The sequence below is a fragment of the Galeopterus variegatus genome, unplaced genomic scaffold (assembly GCF_000696425.1).
Source record: "Galeopterus variegatus unplaced genomic scaffold, G_variegatus-3.0.2 Scaffold240, whole genome shotgun sequence".
NCBI lineage: Eukaryota > Metazoa > Chordata > Mammalia > Dermoptera > Cynocephalidae > Galeopterus > Galeopterus variegatus.
In genome coordinates, this window is record NW_007726351.1 from 810217 (window position 1) to 819174 (window position 8958).

At 39.9% G+C, this 8958-nt stretch overlaps 1 long non-coding RNA gene across 1 annotated transcript in view; it reads left to right on the forward strand.

Moving 5' to 3' along the window:
• Nucleotides 1–5847, forward strand: part of LOC103585447 — a 96322-nt gene extending 90475 nt beyond the window's left edge. Inside the window, exon 3 of the long non-coding RNA XR_550076.1 lies at nucleotides 5737–5847. This is a non-coding gene — a long non-coding RNA (uncharacterized LOC103585447). The remainder of the gene's footprint in view (nucleotides 1–5736) is intronic.
• The last annotated feature ends 3111 nt before the right edge of the window (nucleotides 5848–8958 follow it).

An 8958-nucleotide genomic window follows, 5' to 3' on the forward strand; every position in this document is an offset into this window, starting at 1 on the left:
CACTAATCATTAGGGAAATGCAAATAAAAACCACAGTGAGATACTGCCTCACACCCAGTAGGGTGGCTACTATCAAAAAAACAGAAAATAGCAAGTGTTGACAGGTTGTGAAGGAGCTGGAACTCTTGTGCACTGTTGGTGGGAATGTAAAATGGAGAATAACCCCAGGGGAAACCAGTATGGTTGTTCTTCAGAAAAATTAAAAATGGATTTACCATATGATCCAGCAATTCCATTTCTGGGTATGTACCCAAAAGAATCAAAAGCAGGGTCTTGAATAGATATTAGGACACTCACGTTCATAGCAGCATTTTTCATAGTAGCTAAAATGTGAAAGCAACCAATGTGCCCATCAATAGATAAATGGATAAAGAAAACATAGTGTGTGTGTGTGTGTGTGTGTGTGTGTGTGTGTGTGTGTGTATACACAATGGAATATTATTCAGCCTTAAGAAGGAAGGATATTCTGACATATGCTACAGCATGGATAAATCTTGCAGACATTATGCTAAGTGAAATAAGCCAACCACAAAAAGACAAATATTCTATGATTTCACTTATATGCAGTACCTAGGATAATCAAGTTAATAGAGACAGAAAGTAGAATGGTGGTCGCCAGGAGCTGTGGAGAGGGGGGAATGGGAAGTTATTGTTTAACGGATACAGAGTTTGAGTTTTGCAAGAAATCCAGAAAAGAGTTATGGAGATAGATGGTGGTTGCACAAAAATATAAAGGTATTTAATGCCACTGAACTATATGCTTAAAAATGGTTCAGAAAGTAAATTTTATGTTGAGCATTTTGCCACAATAAAAAAAAATGGAATAAAAAAGAGTCAGTGATGTAGAGATCTCCTTTTATAGTAGGTGAAGACAAATGTGTGTTTGTGTGCATGTGTTTCCTTATCCAAATACCTCAAACTTAAAAGACGGACTAACTTTTTCTTATTTACCACAGTTAAACATGAAAATGACTTTTCTCCTTTTCCTCTCACCTTTTTTTTTTGTTGTTGTTGTTGTAGTAGTAGTTGGCTTCATAGGGTTTCGACAAATTCAAATAAGCCAGGAGTAGAGGTATATCCCTAGTTGTTTCAGGAAATAGCTAGAAAGCTTGGCTGCACACGTCTTTTATAACATTTACAAAGCTGCTTGCTTCTAGGACACCATGGGTTTAACGTTTGGGGATGTAAACTTTCCTTTGCTTGAGCCTCAAATTCTGCACAAGTCACAACACAAGCAAAAGGCCTCCAAGGTAATGAGCTTCAGAAAATTATGATCTGGTTTTTGAAAGATCTATCAACATAGTATTCACAACTGGAATTTTGCAATTTACAGAAGGGATGAGGAAGGTTTTCTATAGAGGACCATGTTCATGGATTAAAAAAAAAATAAATGAGGGCAAATCAAAAGTAACTAAAAACTAATATTCAGATGTTTGATGTGGGGAGAAAAGTAGAAGAAAGAGCGTTAAAAACAGGAGGTAATCCAGTGAATTCCTGTGAATAGATGTTCACTCTACATTACAGCCAGTTTAAAAGAGAAAGAAAAAGGGAGAAACAGGATCACACAGAAGGAAAAACTACTGCGAGGGAAGAAGTGAAGCATCCAAAAATGTATAATATTAGAGAAGGGTGCATGTGCCCTAATTCAGCCCCACCCCCCACCCCGTGCAGCTCTGGCTCCACCCCCAAGTTTCCAGCTGCAGTCACCCTCATCTCCCCTCCTTTCATCTGGTCCTACTCCTTCATCTGTTGGTTCTGCCGTCTGGTTTCAGCCTTTTGCTCCTCTTTTCACCTTCCAGTCAATGGAGATCCCCCACCAAGTGACTCTGAACCTAAAATGGATGCAGTATCCATTTTACTTGATTCTCCCTCCTCACCACATAGTCACTTTTTAGGAAAATAAGTACTTTGGAACATCAGTTCGGGACTCTACAGTTCTTCCAGTCTTCAGGAGGGGGGTTTCTTTACTACTTTCATGGGAAAGCAGTTGTATTTGAGAAAGAGGAAAATGCACTAAGTGATTCTAAAAATGGCACTGGACTCTGCCTGGGGCAGGTGGTAAAACAAGAACATTCAGGATGTATCTGCCTAAAACTAGGAGCACAAACCAAAGCCTATGTTTACTTTTTCTCTTAAGTCCATTTAGGTTTCAAATGTGTGCTCTCCCCAGCATTTCCAGACCGCTGCCCCATCCTTCTTCTTTTCCGACCTCAATTCCCCACCTCCCTACTTCCCTTCTCTGCCTGTACAGAGGTCTCCTTCCATTGTAGGCAGAATATCTCCCTGCCAAGATGTTCATGCCCCAAGTCCCAGATGGTGTAAATAAAAATATGTTGCATGGCAAGGGGATCTAAGGTTCCTAATCAGCTGACCTGAAGATAGGGAGATCACCCTGGATTATCTGTGCAGGCACAATATAGTCACAACGGTCCTTAAAAGTAGAAGAGGTGGGCAAAAGAGGAGTCAGAGTCAGAAGGAGATGTGACTTCAGCAGAGGTCAGAATAATGTGAGGTGAGAACGACTCATCTTTGCCAGTTTTGGAGATGGAGGAAAGGACCAAGAGCTAAGGAATGCTGGCAGCCTCTAGAAGCTAGATAGAAAAGGCAAGGAAAAGAATTCTCCCTTAAAGCCTCCAGAAGGTACACAGCCCTGCTTACACCTTGATTTTAGCCCAGTGTGACCCATTTCAGACTTCTGATCTCCAGAACTATAAGATATATTTTGAATTTCTATTGTTTAAGTCACTGAATTTGTAGTAATACATTACAACAGCAATGGAACTAATACACTTTCTATCTCCATCTCCTTGGAACACCCACAGCTTTTTCCAGGGAATGGAAAAGGCATTAGGACACAAACTTTCCTAGATACTCAAATGAAAATAATGGGTCATTTAATCAGTTAATAGCAGGTCTGTTGGCTAGTGAAACCCTTAATAATTGTGGTCTAAATAAGATAGTCACTTATTTGTCTCATATAAAAGATGGCCAGTCCTTAGCTGGCATGGTGGCTCCACAGAGTGAGTAAGGACCCAAAACTTCCTGATTGCCCTAGTGAGTGGCTGTCATTCTAGAGGTTCAAGATGGAGTTCCATGGTCAACACAGAGGCCTTGCAGGCTGGTAGCAGGAAGAAGGGGAGGGTATACACCTTCCTTTTGAGAACATTTCTGCTTATATCTTATTGGCCAAAACTTAGTCATGTTAATATACCTAGCTGCAAGGGAAGCAGAGGAATGTATTTTTCAGAAAAATATACCCAGCTAAAATTCAGCGTTCTTGTGGTCTCTGTCTCATATAAAAGATGGCCAGTCCTTAGCTGGCATGGTGGCTCCACAGAGTGAGTAAGGACCCAAAACTTCCTGATTGCCCTAGTGAGTGGCTGTCATTCTAGAGGTTCAAGATGGAGTTCCATGGTCAACACAGATGCCTTGCAGGCTGGTAGCAGGAAGAAGGGGAGGGTATACACCTTCCTTTTGAGAACATTTCTGCTTATATCTTATTGGCCAAAACTTAGTCATGTTAATATACCTAGCTGCAAGGGAAGCAGAGGAATGTATTTTTCAGAAAAATATACCCAGCTAAAATTCAGCGTTCTTGTGGTCTCTGTTAAAAAAAATATATATATATATATATATATATATATATACACACACACACACACACACACACACATTACTTATAAAGAAGAGAGGAAGAGGCATTGGGAGGCAAGTTGAGGTCTCTGCCACAAGTTACTATGTGATCCGGTTTAGATTCAAGGACAGAACAGTAGCTGGCCAAACCCTCAAAGCTCCCTCAGGCCCAATGAGGATTTGATAATTCTGTGATCATCTGCATTTTAGTGTGATGAACTTATTCTATTTGGCAGAAATGTTAGCTTCATAGAACAGCATCCAGGTGCTTGTAGATCATGGCTGCTTCCAACTTTGGATGAACAGAAGAGTTAGGCTACTCTACTTGAAAAGTCAATACTCCATCTTGGCCCTGTGAAGTATTCTTAGGCTGTTAGGTGTCTGTTTGATTGTGGGGCATATAATTTCCCTATGAGACTGAAATGATTGGGTCCCTAACCACACTGATGAAATCATAGTTGTTAAAGCCTCCTTTCATTTTTTTGTTTTTACATGCAATTCTCCCTCCCTTGATCTTCAAGCATATGAAAATAAGGTTCAAAGATCTTTATAGCTTCAGAAATCCCTTCAATCTTCCACCCATTTTAGTGTCTCCAAACTCTTCGCAAAAAGATCGAAGGAACAGTTAATTATCTTCCAATTTATACTGTAAATGCTGTTGGGTGGTTTATTTTGCAGTATTTTTTTATAAAGTAACACTCTCTATAAAGGGACTTTATGTTTATAGAGTTATACACAATATCTTCTTTTGTCTTGAAAGATTAGATATCAAGAAATAAATACTAAAGGAGATAATTTATAGACTTTTGCTTTTTTGGTAGTTAAAACAAAAATTGTTTCTTGATTTCAGAGGATAGTTAAAAATATATGTATAGAAATTTTTACGGTTTATTCTTCCTTCCCCAGGTTTTCTGTGGGTCCTCTATCCTTTTTGAGATGGGTAACCTGATCCTACCTCATCTCTGAGGCAGTGTTTAATACTTCTCATTTCTTGGGTCATGCACTCTAGTCAAATCAAAACTCTCAGATATTGTTTCACTATTGGGTATCAGTGACCCCCAGGGGCATATTTACACAGATGGTCCAGAGATATAGCATATGGCACCTTGACACGGAGCAAGACCTGGTCAGAATGTGGAGAAAATGGGCACCAAAAGTAAAATAGGATTCTTTCCAAGATGAACAAAAGGATTAGAAGAGAAATGAAATTGGGATAGGTCTTGAAAGTGGAGGGGGACACAGATCAGGAGGGGTTATGGCAGGGCCAGAGCAAAAAAACCATCTCACAATCTACATAGGTATAGAACTCCACTCTTGAAACATTTATGTTCCATTTTCATATTTATAAAAGTAGTAAGTCTGTTGTACTTAATTTAGAATAATACTGGCGAACTGTATTTAACAATTTAGGCATGGCTGCTTCTCCCCCCTTGACGTGACAGATGTGTTCCTGAAGAATTGTGAATAAAGTGGGCAGTTGTGAATCAGGCCACATTTCAAATAGAGAGGGGAGGAGTGGCTGTTTACAACAATGCTGGATTAAGCGACACCGAAAAGCCAAGCCTGCTATTGCAGTGTCTCTGCAGTATAATAAGCTGAGGTGGTCACAGTTAACTAGAAGCTTGAGGTTTCAGCCCATCCGGAGAAAAAACATTATAAGCTTGGTGTCTTTAATCCTGAAGGAGTATGTAATTTACCATTCATCCCTCTGCTCACCTTTCACTCCTCATCCTCTGAGGGCACTTAACACAGTTTATGAAAATAGTGAAATAGTGGCACCCAATAAATAACAGCAATAATACACACTGTCACCCTTACCATTTTGAACTTATTTTATAAATTAAGATAATCTTATTATTTTGCTTTTTTAATGTGGCAGTGCAAGGTATTCTACCTGATTTAGTAAACATTCATCTTTTTTTTTTTTCTCTGAAGAAGGGATGGGGAGGTGGAGAGACTTGGAAAATTAAACCTCATCATCTGGTCTGCCTGCCCATCAGACATAGTGCTGACTGGGGGATCCCCCAGTTGCCATGAACCTGCACATTTGACGGCTCATGAATTCTCTGACACATTATTTTTCCCTCTTTTTTTCTTTTCTAGAGTGTCTGAAGACCCATCCAGCACCCCGATGGCCAGCAACAACACCGCCAGCATAGCCCAAGCCAGGAAGCTGGTAGAGCAGCTTAAGATGGAAGCCAACATTGATAGGATAAAGGTGAGGACAACACAGACCCTGCAGCTCATCCAGCTTGATCATAAGGAGCATGATTTGCAGCCATCTGTCAAATGATTACTCTTCTAGAGAGGGATGAAGCCAGTAATGATAGGAGAGAAGCTTAGTAATTAGGCAAAAGTTTATTTTTATAACATATCTTTGCCTTTTCTAGATTTCTCCAGCATAAAATGATAGTATAAATTAAAACTGGTTCTCCATTTAGAATTAAAAACAATGTGACAAGAACAGCAAAATGCAACGAAAAAGCAAAACAGGCTCATGGCTAAATTTCAGCCAAAGAAATTGGAGAACAACACATAAAACATATCAGTCCACCTGTTTACCTCCATGATCTTGTAGAGACCCTCTTCTCATTTGGATTTTAATTTTTTCTATCCTGCTTCAGGTTCTAAGGTTAAGTGTGTACCTTTAATGTCTAAGCCTTCTATTCATCACTGCAGGTTCTTTTTTTCTTCTTTATATCTGACTGAATTTTTTTCTTCAAAGCAGAAAAGTCACACCTGGTCTCCCTAAGAAGTCAAAAAGCATACAGATTGGGCCAAGCCTGTGGCGCACTCGGGAGAGTGCGGCGCTGGGAGCACAGCAGCGCTCCCGCCACGGGTTCGGATCCTATATAGGGATGACCGGTGTGCTCACAGCGCTCACTGGCTGAGTGCGGTGCGGCCGGTCTCAAAAAGGACAAAAAAAAAAGCATACAGATTTAGTGAAAGTTAATAGTCTGCTTTCTTTCTCTTGCTCTCCAGACCTAACCTGACATCTTTGCCATAAGTTGGGCCTAATTCATTAGAACCAAGACTTTAAATCCAAACCAGGTAAATTTTGAATGTGAAGTTGGCCCACACAGTGTCATTATGAATAGATACCTGTTGCAGGGTTGTAAAGGAAATTTTTGTCAACCATCAGAACTTTACTTCCCCAGAAGTAAAAGGCTTTACCCAAGAAATTTAACAAGTAAAACTCAGAAACACATCTCATGTACTAAAATTAAACTAGAACATCTTTCCAAGTGCCTTTTTTTAAACTAGAGTATTTCTTCTATTTTTTCCATATCTGACTCAGCAACCTGGGCAATCCGGCCCTCCCTTGGAGTGTGCAGGGGTCAATAAAACTATGCTCGTGGGCCAAATCCAGCCCACTGCCTATTTTTGTAAATAAAGTTTTATTGGAACACACTCATTTACATATTGCCTATGGCTGCTTTCACTCTACAGTAGCAGAGTAGAGTAGTTACAATAGAGACTATATGGCCATAAAACCTAAAATATTTACTCTATGGCCCTTTACAGAAAAGTTTGCTGAACCCTGGTCTAGAGCAATGGTTTTTAGCCCATCTGTGCACTCCTATCACCCAGAGAGTTCTATACAAGGACCAACTCCCAAACCACACCCAAACCAATTAAATTAGAATCTCTTGGGATATGATATTAGATATCAGTATTTTGATATGATATTAGATATCAGTATTTTGAACAAGGACCAACTCCCAAACCACACCCAAACCAATTAAATTAGAATCTCTTGGGATATGATCCAGATATCAGTATTTTGTTTGTTTCAAATTTTCAGTTAATTCCGATGTATAGCCTAGAACCATTCTAGGGGAAGGGGTTTACTCCTTCTACCTCCCATCAGGTATGTGCTACAGAGGGAAGGGAAAGCTTATCTTCTTCCATCAATAAGCTGAGCAAATATCCACAGACATTTTTCATCTATCCAAAAGCCCCTTTGTACAATTCAACTCCTGCTAGTGGGCCACCAGATGTCATCAGCTCCCGCTCTTCTTTCAACAGCTTTAATTCTTTTTTATTTAAGAATGAGATAAGTAAAGGGTTCTTACCATCTGCCTTTCTCCTTTGCCACCTTCCTCTTTCTCTCTTTTCTTCCTTTTTTTTTTACTCCCTTGCTAAAAAAGTTCAGTGACAAGTGAGTACAATAATTGCTGAGAGAAGTAGAAGTGGCCCAAGGATTGCAGCATCAGAAAGAGTCATTCAGTTTTTTGTGGGGAGAGGAGAGTTCTGCCTATGGGTCTTCTGGAAAATACCACTTGCCTTCTGGGTTGGCCCACCTAAGATAAAAGTTCGTGATGCTCTATTGCAGTTAGCATTTTCTGTTACTACTCAGCATCCTCAGGCACTGTTCCTGAAGGAGAAGGTGATGTGCTGATGGGTGGTGAAAACTGACAGTGGGAGTAGGAGAACAGAAATAGACCTTTTCGGCAGCTGGTCAGATCTTGATCATCCCTCACTGCAAAGGTTCCTCCTTAGTCTCTGCAATCCTGTCTCAACCCAACTCCATCCCTGTCATGAATTACTCTCCACATTGCTGCAAAGAAAACTTTCTAAAAGAGAATCTCATCAGGTTCCTCTCCCACTGATAATCTTCTTATGTTCCCCATCACCTGTAAAATAAAATTCAAATTCTTGCTCCCCTGTCCCCTGCCCATCTCTTCAGCTTCATCCCCTTCTTCTTGCCCACATGCCTTATAGAACCACTTTTAATTCCCTTAATGGGAATTTCAAATGCCTAGAACATTCAATCTACTTCTCCTCTCTACCTTCCTGCTTTAGTAATGCTTAACTGCATTGACTCCTTGAAGATTCAGACCAATCATTAGGTCCTTTAAGAAGTTTTCCTAGACCCTCATCACAGGTTGGATTTCTGCTGTTTGGTTGTTCATTCATTCATTTATCTAATAAGCATCTTACTGAGAGCTTCATAAGTTCTCAGGACTTGTTAGGTTCTAGAGATATGGGGATGAATAAAGACATGATTCTTTCCCTCAAAGATCTCCAGTCTAGTGAAGGGTTAGAAAAAATATGAACAAGGCCTATTATCACTGCAAGTAAGCTATCCAAGAAACATAATTACCAAATGCCAGCAGAAAATGTATCATAGTCCACAATCCTTCTCTTCCCCTTCCCATTTTCCTTTTATTTCTCTTTACTCTCTATTCTTGAGTAAAATGCTAACAAAGAAATGCAGAAAGACTGGGAGTCTAATTTATATATGCCTGAGGCTTATGAACAGATAATGGGCTCATTAGCCCAAATCTCCCAGGATCTGTGATGCAAAGGGATAGGAGACAA